The following is a 22,211-nucleotide window of genomic DNA, read 5'->3' as shown; positions in this document are numbered from 1 at the left end:
TGACGCCCATTTCGAGCGACCCAAATGACTTGCCATGTCTGACTCCTAACTCTATCATTCTGGGGAGTCTTGACACTTCTGTCCCGACTCACAAGTTCTCTAAAGCTGATGATTATGCAAAAAATTGGCGCTATGTCCAGCGTAAACTCGATCTCTTTTGGGAGAAGTGGTTGAAAGAGTACCCACCCTTGTTGCAATCTCGTTCGAAGTGGCTCGATAAAACGCCCAATTTCAAAGTAGGGGATATCGTTCTGATGTCTGATTCCTCTGCACCCCGTGGTAAATGGCCGAAAGCCATAGTTGAACAAACATTTCCGGATGGCCACGGGTTGGTTCCAAAAGTTACTGTGCGTACTCCCACTGGTACTTATAGTCGCGACATCCGCAATTTGTGTCGTCTTGAGCTTGAATGATTTTGACTCCCTTCATTGCATGCTCTTTGCATCTTGCCAATTTCGCACCCCAGTTGCCAATGTTGTGCATTTTTTTTTTACATTGACTTCGCTTACTGACACTGTATCAGCGTTCTGTACAATTGCTTTTGTTTTGCATATTTTTTCACTCCCTCATTGTCGTCATAACCCAAAAGCCACCATTCCTTTATATATTTTTTTTGTGGCTCACCGATAACCGCCTTTGGCAGTTACGTTTCGTCACAGGGGCGGCTATGTCAAGGTGGTTTTCGGCTCGTATTCTACGGTTCGTTACACATGGCTACCTCACAGAACGAGGCCAGGCATTGAGCGCACGTGGTCATTCTTTTGTCTGAGAACGTCGCACAGTTAACAGGGTGTTCTTATTGATCTTGCATGCTAATTGACATTATTGTAATTTCTCAGAGTATTGCCAGCGTATTTTTTAACGGTGTGTTATTGGACCAGACTGATTGACCTTGATTCTACAATACATCGTGACGGGGATATTATTGTGTCTGTAGTCTGGACTTATAGCAGTCAGTTGAAGATACTCGAAGTCCGTCATTACTCGCACCGGTACTCTAGTCCGGCTAAAGCTGAGCCGTTTCAATCCTGTGTACAATTGCTTTCGCAGTCCCACGGGACAACATTGTTAATTTTATTGACATTGTTAAAAGTAATTTATGATCATCATAGTCAATATGTTTTGCACATAATATTCATCATTTCTTTATCTTGCAAACAGTTTCATAATAGAATTTTTTATTACTGCAATTGGCAATGAAATAGCCGGCTATTCGTCACTGGTATAATTTCAAATTGGCTGGCTGTGTCAAAATCTGGCATTCTAAATATTTCTCGCTGATATTGGGATGGGGCAGTGCTATCTGATTGATATATTGAATAAACTGGCTGCTATCGTATTTCTCAATATAAAATGTCAATTCTTGTTGCTGAAATATGTAAAATTTCTTGTGTAATAGTACAAGTAATGTTAATTGTAACAGAAATGATTATGCCTTAATGCATATATCAATTTTCTGTTCAGACCTCAAGGAAGAATCGGAGTGGATTACAATCGGAGTGGATTACGGACACAACAAGTTTAAGTTCAAAGTTCGGAATGCATATATCAATTTTCTGTTCAGACCTCAAGGAAGAATCGGAGTGGATTACAATCGGAGTGGATTACAATCGGAGTGGATTACGGACACAACAAGTTTAAGTTCAAAGTTCGGCTGGATCGCCGCGTGACAGATGGTGTCTTAAAAATAGTACCAGGAGAGGCGGCGACTTCTGTGGTTGTAAACGATTATATTATGAATGCGGATGGCATTTCTGCAATCAACCCAAAGTGTTGGCGTGCAGACACCTACATCAATGGCTTTGTCATCTGCAGGGCCTGTGGCGAATCAGGCGGCAACTACAGGGCCTGTGGCCAATCAACCGACAGTTGCAGGGCCTGTGGCCAATCAACCGACAGTTGCAGGGCCTGTGACCAATCAACCGACAGTTGCAGGGCCTGTGGCCAATCAACCGACAGTTGCAGGGCCTGTGGCCAATCAGGCGGCAAGTGCAGGGCCTCTGGCCAGTCAGGCATCAGCTACACGGCCTGTGGCCAATCAGGCACTGCATTCTCCAAGGCGCAGCGGGAGACGTCGTACGCAACCTGAACGTTATATACCTGCCATTGAATTTTAAAAATATCATTGTTTTGATTTTAATAACATTTCGTTCCACTGCTTCATTCTGCAAATTGGTTCTTTTTTTTTATTGGAAGTTTGTGAGTATGTGATGTCATCAGCGTGCGGTATTGAGATAATTTTAAGTTAAAGAAACTAGCAACCCAAAAACTCCAAATTGATTGTAATCAGCCTGCGCACACTCACCAACTTACTGCACAGACCCTTGGACAACACATCATCAGTTTCGATTTTTAGTGCGCAGAGACCGTCTCAGCACCGTGCACGTGCGCAGCTCACAGGAACATTGCTTGTGATTCGACTTGAATGCGGACATGCTCGACGACTGTCGGATAGCTGTCGAGATGCTGTTCCACAATTGTGGTCCGGAACATACATGGAACTCTGGGTTTTTATCAAAACTTTAGGGAAAGTCAATGGAAACGTTGTGTTGCAATTAAAAGGATTTATGACTTGAATGACTGGCTTACCCACCGCTCCACTTTCCGAACGTGATAGACGCTGCTAGCCTCCAGATTCAAATGTCGACATCTAGTACGTGTTTAGATTTAGGCTACGTTGAAAATGCACTTGAACAAAATAAACCATGTTTCTGACTAATAATACGTTTGGTATGCATTGTTGAAATTCAAGGTGCTTTAACCGAATACATCGGAACATTCTCGAAATCGGCACTTTCACTTCGATCACCTCGGTCATGATGCTCTTATAATCTGCACGCAGACAGTGCTAGACCAAGATGCATATCACTCCAACACAATATGAGTGAAATATAGGGTATGGGTTTTTCTGTGTTTATTTGGCCTCAACGTCCGTCTTTTCCGTAATATCCCGGTGGAATAGAGTGTCTAAGAGTATCATCAGGACCATAACTAGCAGAGTGTAGCTACGGCATCGAAACGGACCAGATACCTCAGTGGTGGGCTGCGTGATTGTATGCGACTTTTCCAATACATGTCCGAACCCAGTAGAACAACAAATATTCGTAGATTCCCGATTGGCATTCGCAAGGTTGTAACCAAGACCCGAGGGACAAGTCAATCCAACTTTTGATGGGGGTCACCACAATTTATGTTGAAGACTTGCTCGAATTCCGGCCGTAGCGGATAATAGTCAATACCGACTGTCTGAAAATGTTGACTCTAGTCATTTCGACTACACAACGGTAGGCTAATGGGCACGAAAAATTTCACGAGCATCTAAGGGAGCGAGTACAAAAAATTTGGGAGCCGCTGCTTTACTACTATACCTACCTATCTTTTCATTGTAACCCAAATTTTGTGGAGTATTGAAAATTGCTAATAAACTCAACTTAGTCAATGCTTCGGTGCAAATAACCAAAGTTGTATCGATTCACCCTCATTAATATTGTTATTATATTCTTTATCCACTACCTGTGTTGAGACTTTTGTGCTGAACTTGAATCGTGTGTATATTGAGTTGCATGATAACATATGTCTTTTGTTAGCTCTCTGAAAGTTATTGTTGCTGAGTTCAAATGTTCTGCTCTTTAAAATCTATTGCGGCTTTGCTTTCAACCATTCTATGCCCCTGTTTATGATGTTTGGTGTCACAGCCTTGTACATACATGTACAGTTGGAATACTGCATTGATATATTATATTATGCCACTGCTTAGCGATTTCATATGCTCCTATTACGAGCATATTGCCTTAACAGAGACCGGTGTTTCAGTAATTTATATGTGTGCTTCTGCTTTCCTGCGAAGGCAGACTGTGCTATATCAGGGTTGCCAGACATCTTTTGCGAAAAAGGGCCAAACAGCGCCGGAAAAGGGGCCAAAAAAGGGCCAAATTGTTCAATAACGTTGCAACATTACCCATAGACACCTGGAAATCCAGTTTTATATTGTTGATAGTGTTGTAGGACACCAAATCCACTACCTGCAACTACACTGGATCCAACTACAATAACTGCTTCATTATTTCAAGCCTCTTCCGACTGAATATAAAATCGTAAAATTAAACTTTTTGTGCTATAATATGAGAGCGATTAGATTTTATGAATTTTAATTAAACATTGAGAGAATAGTTTCTTTACATTTGAAACTTATCCAACTTATAACCCTAATTTTTAGGTTTTTCACCAAAAAACTCTACGGTTATGTTGAATTTTTTTCTCTGAAATTTCTATCAATCATCAAGTACTATAAGCAATATAAGGCTACATAGCTTCCAGCCATGTTCGATGCTTTTTCGTCCACTGTTCACAAATCTGTATTTACAATTCCAACACAGTCTACATTCTACAAAAACAAAGTAGGGCTGTGCACAATGACTCGAGTACTCGAATCTGAATCGAGTATTAATTTTAATGATTCGAGTCGAGTAGTAAAATACGATTTTTCTCGAGTACTGAAATTATAGGGTTCTCCCCATTGAAAGGTAATTTATTAACGACAGTTATATAGTTTCGGAACTAATTTTCACTGTCAAGCATCGAAACCTCGATTGGCGGTATCGTAGCATACGAAACATATGGTACGAATCTATATACGAAGGTTGCAGGACGTAACACATTTCCGAAGTCATGATTGTCCCACAAGATTATCACCAAGAGGAATGAAATCGGTATGGTCGAAAAAATAGCCAAGTGTGTATTATGAGATGGATAACAGGCATTATACTCTTTGTGGTGACGTATAAACGATACATATTTGATATTTGGCGTATTACATTCTGTTATGACGTCATAATGAGTGATACTCGATTACTCGACTCGAAGCATATTTCGTGATTCAGAATCGAATCACTCAGGTACTCGATTTTGCCCAGCCCTAGTCGAAAGTGACACGGCAGTGCGACTGCAGATATTTTTATAATGCATTTGTGCAACTAATATTTTCTCCACGTAAACTGCATATAAAGGTTCCGCATTGGCGTTTTAGCTTGTGTAAATAACTTTGAATTTAGTGTTCACTTTTTGTCTTCTTGAAATTGGATATCAATTTCACCGACATATCACTATAGCGGTAACTAGAGTGAAACCACGGCACCGTAGTTGGGTGGTTATAATGGACCCTGTGAACAAGGACGTTTATCCTGCAAAAAATCTCAATATTTGCTGCAAATGATGTGCTGAAAAATATAAGATTTGTTCAATCTACTCAGAATTGCTTGGTGGGCCGGATCTTTGACACCCCTGTTCTACAGTGTTTCCACTCGAATCTTTGACATTGGCATTAAGTAACACTGTCAGCTCAATTTGCGAGATAGATGTATTTGAATACTTAGACGGTATGTCTCAACTGCTTCCAAAAAGGGCCAAAAATTGAAACTAAAGGGCCAAGGGGCCAAATTATTATTTTGGGGCCAACTGCCTCTAAAAAGGGCCAAATTTCACTAATTTGGCCCCGAAAGGGCCAATCTGACAACCCTGTGCTATATGTACACATTCACTGATATGATACATTGTATTACTTCACAGTAAATGGAGATGACATTGTATTACTTCAAAGTAAATGGAGATGATGAGAACAACAACATTTATTTTATGTCTGAGAAAGCAATAAACGTCTGTGTCTTCCTTATGTCTTGTGAGATTTTATTATTGCACTGCAATGTCATATCCAGGATAGGATGGAGGATAGCGAAGGGTCATGTTTTACATCGGGTGGGTCTGGAGATAGGATTCCTGGCGCGCCCGCCAGGAATCCTCAGTATTTCTTTGCCATGCAGTCCGACTCCTTCGTGCGAAAACTCGTTCATTTCTTTCACTGGTAACGGCTCTTCGGTAGGCGCCTGTTCATTTCTTTCACTGGTAACGGCTCTGCGGTACGCCTACTGCAGCAATTTCAACCTGAACAGCTGGTTAAATATCGATGTGAGTGTTCGCGATTTGGTAGTGGTCCGTCAATATGTGTAGTAATGTTTTTTCTGTAAGTGATCGTTGATTTGGAGCTGAAAGACATTTGCTAGATAGCTTTAATATTTGGCACATGTAAGGTGCTATACAAGCTACGTCTAGAGATATCGTGGACATTTACTGCAAATATTTTTTTCCTGAACTCATCGAAACACGGGAGTTTTTTGCGATTTCGTTGCAATCCTCAGACGCAATTCGCCAAAATGTATCAATTTTTTCCAGAAATAGCTCTTATATATGACACATGTAAGTTGCTATACAAGCTACGTCTAGGGATATCGTGGACATTCATTACAAATGCTGTTTTCCGGAACTGCGCTCATCGAATCACCAGAGCTTTTCGCGTATTTGGATCAATTATTACAAACGCTAATTCATAGTTATCTATTTTGGACACGTTTTTGGCGACGGATCTACGTAAAATTTGGGCAGAGTTATATCTACGCTCTATCATATGTCAGTGTCCAAATCCGGATACGCCATTGTTACATTATTTTGAAGATACCACCGTTCATGTTGTCGCATGTTAGATTCAGTAGGTACCCTTTGATTTGTGTAATAAAATTTTGTGTGACAACGTCACTGCTAATTGTGTAATGTGTATACTATGTATAGTAACTTTCGCGGGTATAGGCCGCGTGTAGACCAGAGTGAAGTTATCACACAAAATTCTATCACACAAATCGAAGGGTAACCACTAAATCTGAAATGTGACAACATGAACGATGGTATCATCATCATGATGAAACAATGGCGTATCCGGATAGCTTATCCGGATTTGGACACTGACATATGATAGAACGTAGATAGAACTCTGTCCATACCAAATTTTATGTAGATCCGTCGCCAAAAACGTGTCCAAAATAGATAACCATGAATTAGCACTTGCAATATTTCAACCAAATACGCGAGAAGCTCTCGTGTTTCGATGAGCGCAGTTCCGGAAAACAACATTTGCAGTAAATGTACACGATATCCCTAGACGAAGCTTGTATAGCACCTTAATCGTGCCAAATATTAAAGCTGTAGCAAATGTCTTAAGGGTCATAAACGCCGCCGACTTCTGGAAAAAATTACCACATTTTGGCGAATCGCGTCTATGAGAATTGCCACGAAATCGCAAAAACCTCTCGTGTTTCGATGAGCGCAGTTCCGGAAAACAACATTTGCAGTAAATGTTCACGATATCCCTAGACGAAGCTTGTATAGCACCTTAATCGTGCCAAATATTAAAGCTGTAGCAAATGTCTTAAGGGTCAAAAACGCCGCCGACTTCTGGAAAAAATTACCACATTTTGGCGAATCGCGTCTATGAGAATTGCCACGAAATCGCAAAAACCTCTCGTGTTTCGATGAGTGCAGTTCCGGAAAACAACATTTGCAGTAAATGTTCACGATATCCCTAGACGAAGCTTGTATAGCACCTTAATCGTGCCAAATATTAAAGCTGTAGCAAATGTCTTAAGGGTCATAAACGCCGCCGACTTCTGGAAAAAATTACCACATTTTGGCGAATCGCGTCCATGAGAATTGCCACGAAATCGCAAAAACCTCTCGTGTTTCGATGAGTGCAGTTCCGGAAAACAACATTTGCAGTAAATGTTCACGATATCCCTAGACGAAGCTTGTATAGCACCTTAATCGTGCCAAATATTAAAGCTGTAGCAAATGTCTTAAGGGTCATAAACGCCGCCGACTTCTGGAAAAAATTACCACATTTTGGCGAATCGCGTCCATGAGAATTGCCACGAAATCGCAAAAACCTCTCGTGTTTCGATGAGTGCAGTTCCGGAAAACAACATTTGCAGTAAATGTTCACGATATCCCTAGACGAAGCTTGTATAGCACCTTAATCGTGCCAAATATTAAAGCTGTAGCAAATGTCTTAAGGGTCATAAACGCCGCCGACTTCTGGAAAAAATTACCACATTTTGGCGAATCGCGTCTATGAGAATTGCCACGAAATCGCAAAAACCTCTCGTGTTTCGATGAGTGCAGTTCCGGAAAACAACATTTGCAGTAAATGTTCACGATATCCCTAGACGAAGCTTGTATAGCACCTTAATCGTGCCAAATATTAAAGCTGTAGCAAATGTCTTAAGGGTCATAAACGCCGCCGACTTCTAGAAAAAAATTACGACATATTGACGGATCGCCACCAAATCGCGAACTCTCACATCGCTATTTACCTTGCTGTTCAGGTTGACACTACTGCTGTAGGCCTACCGAAGAGTCGTTACCAGTGAAAGAAATGAACGAGTATTCGCACGAAAGAGTCAGACTATATGACAATGAAATACTGATGTAGCCATCGCGCCAGGAATCCTACTATCTCCAGACCCACCCGATGTAAACATGACCTTTCGCTATCCTCCATCCTGGATATGACAATAATAAAATCTCACAAGGCATTATAAGGAAGACACAGACGTTTATTGCTTTCTCAGACATAAAATGTTACAGGAATTGGCGATATAACCCGTAAGGGTCTTGTTACTCATCATCTCCATTACTGCGAAGTAACACAATGTATCATATCAGTGAATATAAACATATGGCAGTCTCCCTTTGCAGGAAAGCAGAAGCAAACATATAGATTACTGAAACACTTGTCAGTTATGGCAACATGCTTGTAATAGCAGCATTTATGGCAACATACGTACTGTACGTGCAAGGCTGTGGCATCTGTACGTTTGTACCAAGCATCATAAACAGGGGCAGAGAGTGGTTGAAAGCTGCAATAGATTTTCAAAGAACAGAACATGTGAACTCAGCAACAATAACTGGAATTACCAAAGGTCATGTAGTGGACACAGACTCTTCAACAGAAGAGAGCTAACAAAGGACATATATTATCATGCAAAGTAATATACACATGATTCCAGTTCAGCACAAAGTCCCAACAGGCTGTGAATACAGTGAATCGATACAACTTAAACATATGCTTCTGTGCAAATAGCTAGTCAACAAAACCGCAAAATATTATTCAAAGACATGGTGCGATTGGATGTTGGGTGAATAACACTACTAGGCGATTTGGTGCAAAGAGTCAACAAAACTGCAAAATATTACTCGAAGATGTCTGGCATCGAGGGGAGGCAGAATTGTCAAAGACATGGTGCGTTGTGTCTCATCATACAGTCCTTCATGATGCATTCATACCGAAACCACGTCCTGAATACATACCGATAAATGCGTGCATATTACAGTGCACAGTGTACCAGCACTTAGTGTGTTGGTGATATTGATGTGAGGCGTGCAAATTACTGCCCAACATAACATTGAGCAAGGCAGAGTTGTCAAAGACATGGTGCGGTGTTAACATAATGATAATATTAATAGAGTGAATTGATGCAACATCAACATATACGATTCTGGAAGATTCGTTGCAAATCACTTGTTAACAAAACCGTGAAGTATTACTCCAAGATGTTTGGCATCGAGGGGATGCAGAGTTGTCAAAGACATTGTTAATTTTCAATTGGGTGAACAAAAATTAACAGACAGTGTACTCATACCTATCCATTATCGCGAAGAACGCATACCTAAGAAAACACAGTATTCCCAGGGTGTCAAAGTGTCAAAGACATGGAACGATTAGACGTCACGCGTGCAAACTACTACATATAGCTGCAGCATATATATGGACCCTGGGAAATAGTCACAGGGAGAGTGGTCAAGGATATGCCTCGATTAGACGTGATGAGGGCAAATTACTACGTCTATGTGCAAATTAACGAAAATGTGACGATTGGACATGATGCGTGCAAACTATCACACATAGCGCATAGCGCAAAAACGGATTACCGATAATTGTGCCGAGCCCGAAATTGAAATTTGGAGAAAAAGAAGTAGAGCGGAAAAAACTAATAATAACACATACGGAAGATACTTACAGTCGCCAAAAAATAAACTTCGCGGATTTGAAAAGACAGAAATTGAGGTGATTGACTTGGCTCCTCAACCCCTTGCTCGCCGTTTCGAAATGGTCCGGACCCCTGCGCCTAGATTAGGCCAAATTGATCAATGTCGTAACATTCTGCTTTCTTCCACTGCGTGGCTAAATAGCGACACTATAGATCATTTTATGTCAATGATGAAATCACAATTTCCTCAAGTAGATGGACTGACGTCCTGCGGCTATTATAGTCGAGATCGTGCGGGTCCAGTTTACGCTCCAGCGCAAGAAAAAAAATTTATTCAAATAATTAATATAAATAACAATCATTGGGTCACCGCTTCGAACATGTTCTGTGCAGATGGCGAAATATGTGTGTATGATTCCGCCTATAATTCTTCGGCATATAACGACAAAACCTTATGTTCAATCGGAATGCTGAATAGGCCGTGTTCGAGCACTCTTGAAGTACTTTTTCCCTGCGTCCAACAGCAAGGTAACGGTAGTGATTGCGGCGTCTTCGCCATAGCTAATGCGATAACCCTGTGTTTTGGGGTGAATCCAGAAACGGTGGTTTATACGCAACAACTTCGGCAAATGTGCCTCACCATGATTGAAGTAGGAAATGTCTATTTACTTGATTTCTCTGTCGTGGATCCAATACCAGCCCCATTCGCAATGTTAAACCTGCCACTATTTTGTGTGTGCAAGCTGCCTTATTCTGATTCTCAACCTCAAATGGTGAAATGTGACCAATGCGACAAATGGTACCATGCTAACTGCTATCCTCTTCCAATTCCGGACGCTGTTTGGAGCGAACCGTCTTTTCTATGGTTTTGTTCTGAATGTCAAAATCTTTGATGTGCTGATCCACTTGAAAACTTTGTCAATATAGCTAATAAATCGATATAATAACATTTTTCGGCGAAGACCGCAATCTCACTGCTATGTAAGTTTGTTTATAATCAATAACCTTTTGCATACAAATTCTGCCGCCTCGTTTAATTTATTTTGCAGAGCAACTGCAGATCGTAGTTTCGAGGCGGTCTAAACACGGAAAAGCAAGAAAGCTAACGAGAAACATGGCGATTAGAAGCAAGAACGAGATGACGCGATTACGGATGAAGGGCTGGATAATAAAAGAACTGCCTGTGGCAACCGATTTCACTGGATAAGAAAGGGTCATGGCGACCCAGGAGATCTTTCATTTTAACCGGGTTTAAACTTTGGTCTCCACGGTAGCCTACATCCCGCTCGCCGATTTCCGATACTTCCAGTTATGCCCCGGACGTGCCTGCATATCTGGTCTTTAATATCTAGTGAATCGATTTAATAAAAACAAGATTGCATTTACGAGTTCCATTTGGTAGCTTTGTTTGGCATTAAGATTCATAAGGTATAGTTGGTCTATCAGTGCTGTTGTTTGCAAAATAGGACCATTCTAGTTGTAAGTGAGGAAAACTGCTGTATTATGAATACGAGGCATTCAATGTCACCTACACGTAGTCGTCAAACGTGGGTTAAACAGGTTTTAAGATTGAAGATTAACTAGGTCTCGCGAGCCTCGCCAATGAAAAGAGGCCATGCCATTCTAAGCCATGTCGCAATAATTTGAACCAGCGCAGAAGATGTGAAATGAGCTGATGGCTGATCAATACAAGAGGACGCCAAGGTACACTTTCGTTACATTTATCAGATTGCTGCATTTCCAAGACTGTACTCTGGAGCTCACAATTTGATCTGTGTGATCATTGAGTTGTGGAATCTGTGTCCTGTGCTCGCACATCTTTGTTTTTATATAATTAACTCTAACTTGGAGAATCATAGCTGCGCACGTGTTCTATTTGGCGAAACGTACCGAGATTCCCGTAGGGGTGAACATTACACTAGACTTTCTATACTACAGTTCTTGAATTTGGGTTTCTTGGAAGTGTCATTCAAAGAGTCGATCAGATTCAAGATCTCCCAATAGAACCTATTTCTAAAGGAAATATTGAATTTATGTTATAGGAAATATTGAATTTATGTTATCTTACATTTCAGGTGTGCCTGGGCAGACGATGAACGTGGGAGAGTGATGAAGTGACGCAGAGTGATGAAATGACATGATCCCATTTGTTCATTCGACGCGTCGTTATACAATAAAATTATAATTTCAATTGCAATGTAAATTATTTTGAAGGGCACGGTCTTGAAAAACTCAACTGTCCTTATTTCTAAGAAATGTCCTTGTTTTCGACTTATTTTCAACAACTACAGACCGTTGATCGCTTTTCTGTGGTATCTGTGTTGCATCTCATACTCTCTGTATTACCTAAACATTAAGAAGACCGACATTACTGCCTACATCCATCAATGCTTGAATAATGCTCTAACCATCTTCCTTCATACATTTTGATAAATATATTTTATTGAAAAAAAGAATTCGAAATGAGAATATCAAGAAAATTTTTCGTTGACATCCATCGTACCATGTCTTTGACAACTCTGCGTCCCCATGATCTGTACCCTAAAAACAACACAATGAGTTTAGGCGTCTTCTTCCAAGGGTTGAATGACTAGAGAGTCACACGGCCAAGACCGACATTCATTGTAATTTCAAAAAATGGTAAAGTAACCACGCTATTGGGATTTCGTCCATCGGCACTGGAACTTGAAAATGCGATCAGAAACTGCTAAAAGTGAGGATAATTAGTATATTGTAAATAAGAACCATTCGGTATCACCAAACAGGGTTATCAAAAGTGGGTTCAAGAACACTATAACTGTAAACTGAGCAGTCAACACAATAAGTTGGACTCGGACTAGGGTCATAATACCATGGCTCGAATTGTGATTCGGTTACAACCTTGCTCCTTCCCGGTACTAGTACCACCCTCTAATCACCTTTCATTATTTTTGAGGCCCGGTCTTCCTTTCGCAGTGTCACCTAAAAAGAGCACATTGTTGGTATGCATACACTGTTCAACTGTTAATACAAACATCTACTAGTTACTGTGGTTGTGCACCTTCATGAACCTTTCCAAATCTTGCATTGCATTGCTGCGCTATGGGCAGTAGTTTGCACGCCTCACATCAATAATGGCCACAGCACAGCTTCCTGCTTTACATCACCGACACCATCTAAGCCACGTGGGGAATTACGACATCACTGAACAAGAAAGGAAAAAAGGAGTCACTCATGCTGGAATGACTCGCAGATTCGTTATTGTTCCGACCTACCCGGCTGGCTGTTTTTTTTCAGATCAATGTAGAATACCGAGTTCTGAGAGCAATTTTGGGGTAATTGCAGTGATGGGACCATACTTCAATTTATATTTTCAGCAATAGGGAGAAAATAGCTTTTTATTATTCCCAATAAACTGAACTGATCACGACAATGGAGTTGACACGTGACACCACGTCATATCCTGTTTTGAACCTTGCAGTGAGATGACCACGTTTCTACGACGCGCTTGAGCTGCTGTTGAAGACATTCACCTGTTATGTGAGATCGTATTCAAATTACCTATAATTAGTCGTGGAGAGTAGTGCCGGGGAAAGCGGGTGAGTTTTATTTGTTAGTTAAGGTTCGACTGTGTATTTATCTTACATTTTGGTTGCAGCTCACCGTATTCTTAATTCCTGAAGCATTCTCGTCAACTATCAAGAACTAAAGAAATCTAATTGAAGTTGCTACTTGCCTTCCTGGCAACGGAATTGTAAGGTAGGTCAGTATATATAACTTGTTGCCAATTTGAGTCTGTACTGATGACATTTATTATACTTGTCGGTTGTGCTATTATTCCAATCCATTAATATGGAATGGTGATAATTATTGAATAACGTCAATTTGACGTCATTTATGCTGCAACCGTAACTCACAGTGCTTACTATCACATAGTTCCAACACCACAGATATCAGCGATATGTATTCAAAGCGTCAGCGTCACCCACTCATCTGTCTGTAGTCGAGAGAATCTTTGGTTAGCACCAGATGCTGATTCCATATTTGTTGTTGTGTATTGTGCTCTCATCACAACTCCAACCATGATGTTTCCTGACTACCGAAATCTGTAAGTCAATATGTTGATGTAAAAAAACTGTATTACTATACACCACGTTATTAGTCTTATTTTAAGATCATACCGTGACAACTCATCATGGTCTTCAAAAAGCTGAATCGGTGTCAATTACGAGTCTTGACCTTTAGACTAAATCTGTCTACTTTCGTGTAGAAACGTATCACTCTTGATTGTGTTTCTCTACTTTCAGGTTCCTGGTGTCTCGGAGAAGTCAGTTGAACTGATTTAAAAGAATGAATGTGAAAAGGGACTGAAGTATAGAATTGAAGCAACTGGAAGTTCAAAACATTGTTATATGGGCATTGATACTTGAAATTATGACCGGTGTTTCGGTCTTAATTGCTCAAGTAAAAAAGGAAAAAACTGATAACATAAAAGACACTTCAGTTGCCCCAAAAGAAACTTCGCGGATTCGAGAAGACTGAAATTGAGGTGATTGGTGACGAGCCTCTAAACCCCTTGCTCGGCCTTTCGAAATGGTCTAGAGCCCTGTGCCTAGATAAGGCCAAATTGATCAAAGTCGTAACATGCTGCTTTCTTCCACTGTGTGGCTAAATAGCGACACTATCGATCATTTTATGTCGATGATGAAATCACAATTTCCTCAAGTATTAGATGGACTGACGCTTTGCGGCTATTATAGTAGAGATCGTGCGGGCCAGTCTTTGACAACTCTGCCTCCCCTCGATGCCAGACATCTTTGAATAATATTTTGCAGTTTTGTTGGCTCTTTGCACCAAATCGTCTAGTAGTGTTATTCACCCAACATCCAATCGCACCATGTCTTTATAAATGCTCCTTTGCACAGAGTCACCTAGTAGTGTTATTCACCCAACATCCAATCGCACCATGTCTTTGTAGATGCTCCGTTGTACAGAATCACTGCTAGTCGTTTTATACTTTCATCAAAAAGCAGAATTTTAAATGTATGTCTTTTGTCATGTATTCTGCTGTTATGTATAGAATTTGCTCTTGTAGTTCTGCTGCAAGACAGCAACAGCCTTTCGACTCGTTGACAGTTTTGGTTGTAAAATTTCATAATAATTATCTGCGCTAGTGAAATTTATTGCGACATCCAATCCCGCACCATGTCTTTGACAACTCTGCCTCCCCTCTATTGCCAGACATCTCAGAGTAATATTTTGCAGTTTTGTTGACTCTTTGCACCAAATCACCTAGTAGTGCTATGTTATTCACCCAACATCCAGTCGTCGACAGTTTTGGTTGTAAAATTTCATGATAATTATCTGCGCTAGTGAAATTTATCGCGACATACAGTGGGCATGTTTATATCTCTGATTACCCTGTGCGTTGGTTATTGTTTCCAAACATCCAGTCTCACCATGTCTTTGAATAATATTTTGCAGTTTTGTTGACTAGCTATTTGCACCGAAGCTCCCAGAAGCATATGTTTAAGTTGTATCGATTCACTGTATTCACAGCCTGTTGAAACTTTGTGCTGAACTGGTATCATGTGTATATTACTTTGCATGATAATATATGTCCTTTGTTAGCTCTCTTCTGTTAAAGAGTCTGTGTCCACTTCATGACCTATGGTAATTCCAGTTATCGTTGCTGAGTTCACATGTTCTGTTCTTTGAAAATCTATTGCGGAGTTCACATGTTCTGTTCTTTGAAAATCTATTGCGGCTTTCAACCACTCTCTGCCCCTGTTTATGATGCTTGGTACAAACATACAGATGCCACAGCCTTGCACGTACAGTACGTATGTGTACAGTTGGAATAGTGCATTGATATATTATGCCACTGTTAGTGTTCATTGAATCCATATGCTGCTATTACAAGCATGTTGCCATAACTAACAAGTGTTTCAGTAATCCATATGTTTGCTTCTGCTTTCCTGCAAAGGGAGACTGCCATATGTTTATATTCACTGATATGATACATTGTGTTACTTCGCAGTAATGGAGATGATTAGTAACAAAACCTTAACGGTTATATTACTGTAACATTTCATGTCTGAGAAAGCAATAAACGTCCGTGTCTCCCTTATAATGCCTTGAGAGATTTTATTATTGCACTGCAATGTCATATCCAGGATGGAGGATAGCGAAAGGTCATGTTTACATCGGGTGGGTATAGAGCTAGTAGGATTCCTGACGCGATGGCTACATCAGTATTTCTTTGTCATGTGGTCTGACTCCTTCGTGCGAAAACTCTTTCATTTCTTTCACTGGTAACGGCTCTTCGGTAGGCCTACAGCAGTAATGTCAACCTGAACATAACAGCAAGGTAAATAGCGATGTGAGAGTTCGCGATTTGGTGGCGATCCGTCAATATGTCGTAATTTTTTTCTAGAAGTCGGCGGCGTTTATGACCATTAAGACATTTGCTACAGCTTTAATATTTGGCACGATTAAGGTGCTATACAAGCTTCGTCTAGGGATATCGTGAACATTTACTGCAAATGTTGTTTTCCGGAACTGCACTCATCGAAACACGAGAGGTTTTTGCGATTTCGTGGCAATTCTCATGGACGCGATTCGCCAAAATGTGGTAATTTTTTCCAGAAGTCGGCGGCGTTTATGACCCTTAAGACATTTGCTACAGCTTTAATATTTGGCACGATTAAGGTGCTATACAAGCTTCGTCTAGGGATATCGTGAACATTTACTGCAAATGTTGTTTTCCGGAACTGCACTCATCGAAACACGAGAGGTTTTTGCGATTTCGTGGCAATTCTCATAGACGCGATTCGCCAAAATGTGGTAATTTTTTCCAGAAGTCGGCGGCGTTTATGACTAGGGCTGGGCACAATGATTCGAGTACTCGAATCTGAATCGAGTATTAATTTTAATGATTCGAGTCGAGTAGTAAAAGACGATTTTTTCGAGTACTGCAATTATACGTTCCTCGCAACTGAAAGTTAATTTACTAACGAGAATAATAGTTTTGATACTATTTTCCCCTGGGGAAGCCTTCAAACCTTGATTGGCCGTGTCGCAGCATACGACTCATAGTACAAAGCTACGAACGTTAATTACTGGTGACTGATCTGATAACACATTTCCGAAGTCATATGATCATCTCACAACATTGTCAAGAAGTGCAATGAAATCGGTATGGTCGAAAAAATACCGAAGTATCTTTCACCTGTGACGATAACAGGCATTACGTTCTTTTCGGAGTCATAAAAGGTACATATCTGAACTTTAACACAGTACATTCTGTTGTGACGTCATAATGAGTGATACTCGACATACTCGACTCGACTCGAAGCATAATACGTGATTCAGAATCGAATCACTCAGGTACTCGATTTTGCCCAGCCCTATTTATGACCCTTAAGACATTTGCTACAGCTTTAATATTTGGCACGATTAAGGTGCTATACAAGCTTCGTCTAGGGATATCGTGAACATTTACTGCAAATGTTGTTTTCCGGAACTGCACTCATCGAAACACGAGAGGTTTTTGCGATTTCGTGGCAATTCTCATGGACGCGATTCGCCAAAATGTGGTAATTTTTTCCAGAAGTCGGCGGCGTTTATGACCCTTAAGACATTTGCTACAGCTTTAATATTTGGCACGATTAAGGTGCTATACAAGCTTCGTCTAGGGATATCGTGAACATTTACTGCAAATGTTGTTTTCCGGAACTGCGCTCATCGAAATACGAGAGGTTTTTGCGATTTCGTGGCAATTCTCATAGACGCGATTCGCCAAAATGTGGTAATTTTTTCCAGAAGTCGGCGGCGTTTTTGACCCTTAAGACATTTGCTACAGCTTTAATATTTGGCACGATTAAGGTGCTATACAAGCTTCGTCTAGGGATATCGTGAACATTTACTGCAAATGTTGTTTTCCGGAACTGCGCTCATCGAAACACGAGAGGTTTTTGCGATTTCGTGGCAATTCTCATAGACGCGATTCGCCAAAATGTGGTAATTTTTTCCAGAAGTCGGCGGCGTTTATGACCCTTAAGACATTTGCTACAGCTTTAATATTTGGCACGATTAAGGTGCTATACAAGCTTCGTCTAGGGATATCGTGAACATTTACTGCAAATGTTGTTTTCCGGAACTGCACTCATCGAAACACGAGAGGTTTTTGCGATTTCGTGGCAATTCTCATGGACGCGATTCGCCAAAATGTGGTAATTTTTTCCAGAAGTCGGCGGCGTTTATGACCCTTAAGACATTTGCTACAGCTTTAATATTTGGCACGATTAAGGTGCTATACAAGCTTCGTCTAGGGATATCGTGAACATTTACTGCAAATGTTGTTTTCCGGAACTGCACTCATCGAAACACGAGAGGTTTTTGCGATTTCGTGGCAATTCTCATGGACGCGATTCGCCAAAATGTGGTAATTTTTTCCAGAAGTCGGCGGCGTTTATGACCCTTAAGACATTTGCTACAGCTTTAATATTTGGCACGATTAAGGTGCTATACAAGCTTCGTCTAGGGATATCGTGTACATTTACTGCAAATGTTGTTTTCCGGAACTGCGCTCATCGAAACACGAGAGCTTCTCGCGTATTTGGTTGAAATATTGCAAGTGCTAATTCATGGTTATCTATTTTGGACACGTTTTTGGCGACGGATCTACATAAAATTTGGTATGGACAGAGTTCTATCTACGTTCTATCATATGTCAGTGTCCAAATCCGGATAAGCTATCCGGATACGCCATTGTTTCATCATGATGATGATACCATCGTTCATGTTGTCACATTTCAGATTTAGTGGTTACCCTTCGATTTGTGTGATAGAATTTTGTGTGATAACTTCACTCTGGTCGCGTGTAGGTATAGTTCAATCTTACGCGTGTAGTTCAATCTTAAGGGAGGCTGCAGAAGTAAGTTTTGTTCACTTCGTGCGCCGGTTGAGGCCGCGTGTAGTTGCAGCTCAATCTTACGGCAGTCTCCGTATGGGAAGCTGCAAAGGTAAGTTATGAATACTACGTACGCCGGTATAGGCCGCGTGTAGTTGTAGTTCATTTGATCTTACGGTAGTGTCCTTTTACAGGAGGCTGCAGAAGTGTTTAGAATACTACTTGCGCCGGTATAGGCCGCGTGTAGTTCAATCTTATAGGAGGCTGCAGAAGTTTTGTTCACTTCGTGCGCCGGTTGAGGCCGGGTGTAGTTGTAGCTCAATCTTACGGCAGTCTCCGTATGGGAAGTTGCAAAGGTAAGGTATGAATACTACGTGCGCCGGTATAGGCCGCGTGTAGTTGTAGTTCAATCTTACGGCAGTCTCCTTTTTCGAGGCTGCAGAAGTAAGTTTTGTATACTACGTGCGCCGGTACAGGCCGCGTGTAGTTGTATTTCAATCTTACTGCAGTCTTCGTATGCAATCTTACTACAGTCGTCGTATGGGAGGCTGCAGAGGTTAAATTTCATTTCACGTACGCCAGCAACAGATCTTTGTTTCAATTCTCAATTTCCTGCTCTGTTGCCTGAATACTGGCTTACTGTATGTTATATCTAAATTCATATCTAAATTCACTGTTCTATGACCGACAAGTTTATCGTTAGCAGCACTTGAGCGAACTGAGCAATGCACAATCAAACGGCTTTATATATAAAGCGACATGAAAATGAGACAAAGCTACTTACGGTTCGATGACCACGGTGGTGGCGCCGCATGGTGTCGCTACAAAACCCCTATTACGTATCAAGTGGTTTCAATCACACGATTTCGCGCACGACTGAATAACAAACATGTGTGGGAGCTCAGCGACCGCTGTCGGTTACCAGTCGATTCTCGCTAATTAGAGGCACTGATAATAAGAATTGCTAAATTGCAAATGAGCTGCTAAATTGCAAATGAGCTAATAGAGAGGGTATTTCGATATTACATACAGCCGCTTAATGAACGAGGCTAATAAATATATCGATGTTTTTACAAGAGTCTATTCCCAACCAGAAACCTTGAAGTTCCCCGTCGGTTAGAAACCACTGCATTAGAATATATCTTGAAATAGGAATTTTCATCATTCCAATCTTTTTGAGACATCACTCCAATCCTTTTGAGACAGCGGATCAAAGTCCATCATCTCCGCCATGAGTGGGTCACACCACTGGCGTAGCAGCATGTGCGGCCGCCCCTGGCTCTCGCTTGAAATGCCGCCCCCCTACGTAGACCGCAGCAAGTTTCGACATAGATTCATGTTCAAGCAATCTTTTCAATGAAAATTATTACATTTAATATAACGCGTCTCAGTCTCACCGTCCCTACGTTAATAAGGCCAAAAATATTAAAGACAAGAAATAGTGAACGAATGTGTTTTTGTCAATCTGTCAATCGGACAATTATTACCAACTTAAACAGTTCCTAGGACCGGTTTACTTCACAGCTATCTCGGTCTGAGCTCTGTACAAATCGTGACCCAGAGTATAAATCACTAACCTATGGATAGATGGGCAACTTAGTTGTCACACTTGAATTCCCGGACAAGCCTCCTGCTGAGACAACTAAGAGCTGCATCATTGTTCATATGGCCGTGGCCGTCCTATAGTTGGCCAGGCCCTCCGAACGCTCAAATTTAACAATACTGATCTTAATAGAAAGCTATTGTTGCCCTGATTCCGGAAATACAATTTAAAGGTTGGCCAGAAAATCGGCCGGATAATCGCCCGATATAATTTCCATTATCATGGTCAATTGGTCATCGTGTTGCGGCACTCCGATTGTTAGGAACAATCCGCCTTATTGACGGCTACTCTGGAATGGTTCCATTGCTCTATGTTAACATATTCGGAATCAGCGCGACACTAGCTTTCGATTGAGAGCAGTTTGATTACATTTTAGCTCACGGGACGCCAGCTATAGGACTGCCAATTACGCTGCTTTTAGCCGGCTGTGTACACTGTACAGTAGTACTATAGAGGATGTAGGACATCCTACATCCTCTATAGTAGTACACTGTGCAGCCTCATTTTGTCGCCCCCTAGAGCCTGCCGCCCCTGGCGCAGAGCCAGAACCGCCAAGTGGCTGCTACGCCACTGGGTCACACATTAGCTACATTAGCCAACATCAGGGTGTCCATCCATTCTTTTATCAGAAATAACCATTATTTCACTTCATATGCGCGTTGCGCTACGTTGTCTTTAAATAGATGTAACACTTTCCTACATTCTCGGGTAGAAAGTGTCTGTCCTTACTAAGTAGCTTCCCAAGAATGGAGAAAGAACGTTCAACAGCAGCAGTTGTTGGCTGACAACACTGAAGTTGTGCGTACACTGCTGGTGACCAACCGTGTTGCTTCATTCTGACAACGTTGTCTATATAACAATTTTTCCTCTTGCGCTTCTTGATAATATAAGAACCACGCAGTCTTGCTTCAGTCGTGATATTGCGGTACGTTGAGCATAACACCATTTGTTTCATTTGAATGTATAATTTGATTCCCAATGCGCAGACAAGGGGCCTTCTACAACGGTATGCCTATAAAGTAGGCTACAAGCTGCAAAATGCGAAATGATAAGTTCCCCGAAAGCGCAAAATCTACGATACAAACGAAATGCAGGTTGCAAAAAAGTTTTATCTTCGTAAACAATTTTGACATTTTTTGACCTCGGTCATAATCATTTATTTGAGTCGGAAATCGTAAATGTTCACGTAATTTAACGTATCGAACTGTAGACTAGAAGCCGACTATACTCACCAATGATAGCGAGTGTGTTGAGGCTTGTTTTTACTGTTATAATGATGATGTAGGTAAATAACAAACCTAAGCGGTTAGGGTAATTATATTATTGCGTATATTGGGAAGACCAGCCTTATTTCGCTCGTTTAGACTTCGAGAGTTTGGAATGTGTTTATACTTATCCTGTTATCATATCAGAAATATGGTTACGTGGATAATAATGGAAAACGCCGAGGTTACTCTCCAAGAATGCTGGATATGTGAGAGGAGATTCACCAACAGAGAGGTCGGCTCAACAAGCACCTGCAACAGCATGCTGGCATCAAGAACCACGAATGCGAGATTTGTGGTCGAAGATTTCTGCAAAAAGGAAACCTCAAAACACACATTACGGGCCACTTTGATGTAAAGAACCACGGTTGCGAGGTTTGCGGCCGACATTTTGCTAAAAAGAGCACATTGAACTCTCATACGCTCACGCATGCTGCGGTAAAAAATATGTACGGCTGTGAGATTTGTGAGAAATATTTCGCGCGCACAAGTGATCTATGCCGCCATTTCTTAATACATATGGAGTGCTACGGTTGTTATATATCTGTGGGAAAGATTTTACTTCCCAACTGTCTTTGAAA

At 41.1% G+C, this 22,211-nt stretch overlaps 1 protein-coding gene and 3 long non-coding RNA genes across 5 annotated transcripts in view; 2 read left to right on the top strand and 2 right to left on the bottom strand.

The window, feature by feature from the left end:
- The window catches only part of LOC145436601 (L-rhamnose-binding lectin ELEL-1-like), a 119,924-nt gene that overhangs the window by 46,720 nt on the left and 50,993 nt on the right, over nucleotides 1–22,211 (bottom strand). The window lies entirely within an intron of this gene.
- Nucleotides 1–22,211, top strand: part of LOC145436620 (uncharacterized) — a 251,531-nt gene that overhangs the window by 188,532 nt on the left and 40,788 nt on the right. The window lies entirely within an intron of this gene.
- Nucleotides 12,290–13,059, bottom strand: LOC145436615 (uncharacterized). Its single transcript, XR_013914343.1, has 3 exons — nucleotides 12,910–13,059; nucleotides 12,788–12,830; nucleotides 12,290–12,410 (listed from the first exon to the last, which is right to left on the bottom strand). It is a non-coding gene; the product is annotated as an uncharacterized LOC145436615 (long non-coding RNA).
- Nucleotides 13,303–15,981, top strand: LOC145436616 (uncharacterized). The gene is made up of 3 exons (XR_013914344.1): nucleotides 13,303–13,447; nucleotides 13,507–13,607; nucleotides 14,156–15,981. It is a non-coding gene; the product is annotated as an uncharacterized LOC145436616 (long non-coding RNA).

The sequence above is a fragment of the Botryllus schlosseri genome, chromosome 3, assembly GCF_051294905.1.
Source record: "Botryllus schlosseri isolate E-star chromosome 3, Bs_hap1, whole genome shotgun sequence".
NCBI lineage: Eukaryota > Metazoa > Chordata > Ascidiacea > Stolidobranchia > Styelidae > Botryllus > Botryllus schlosseri.
This window is presented reverse-complemented; position numbering and strand designations above follow the sequence as displayed.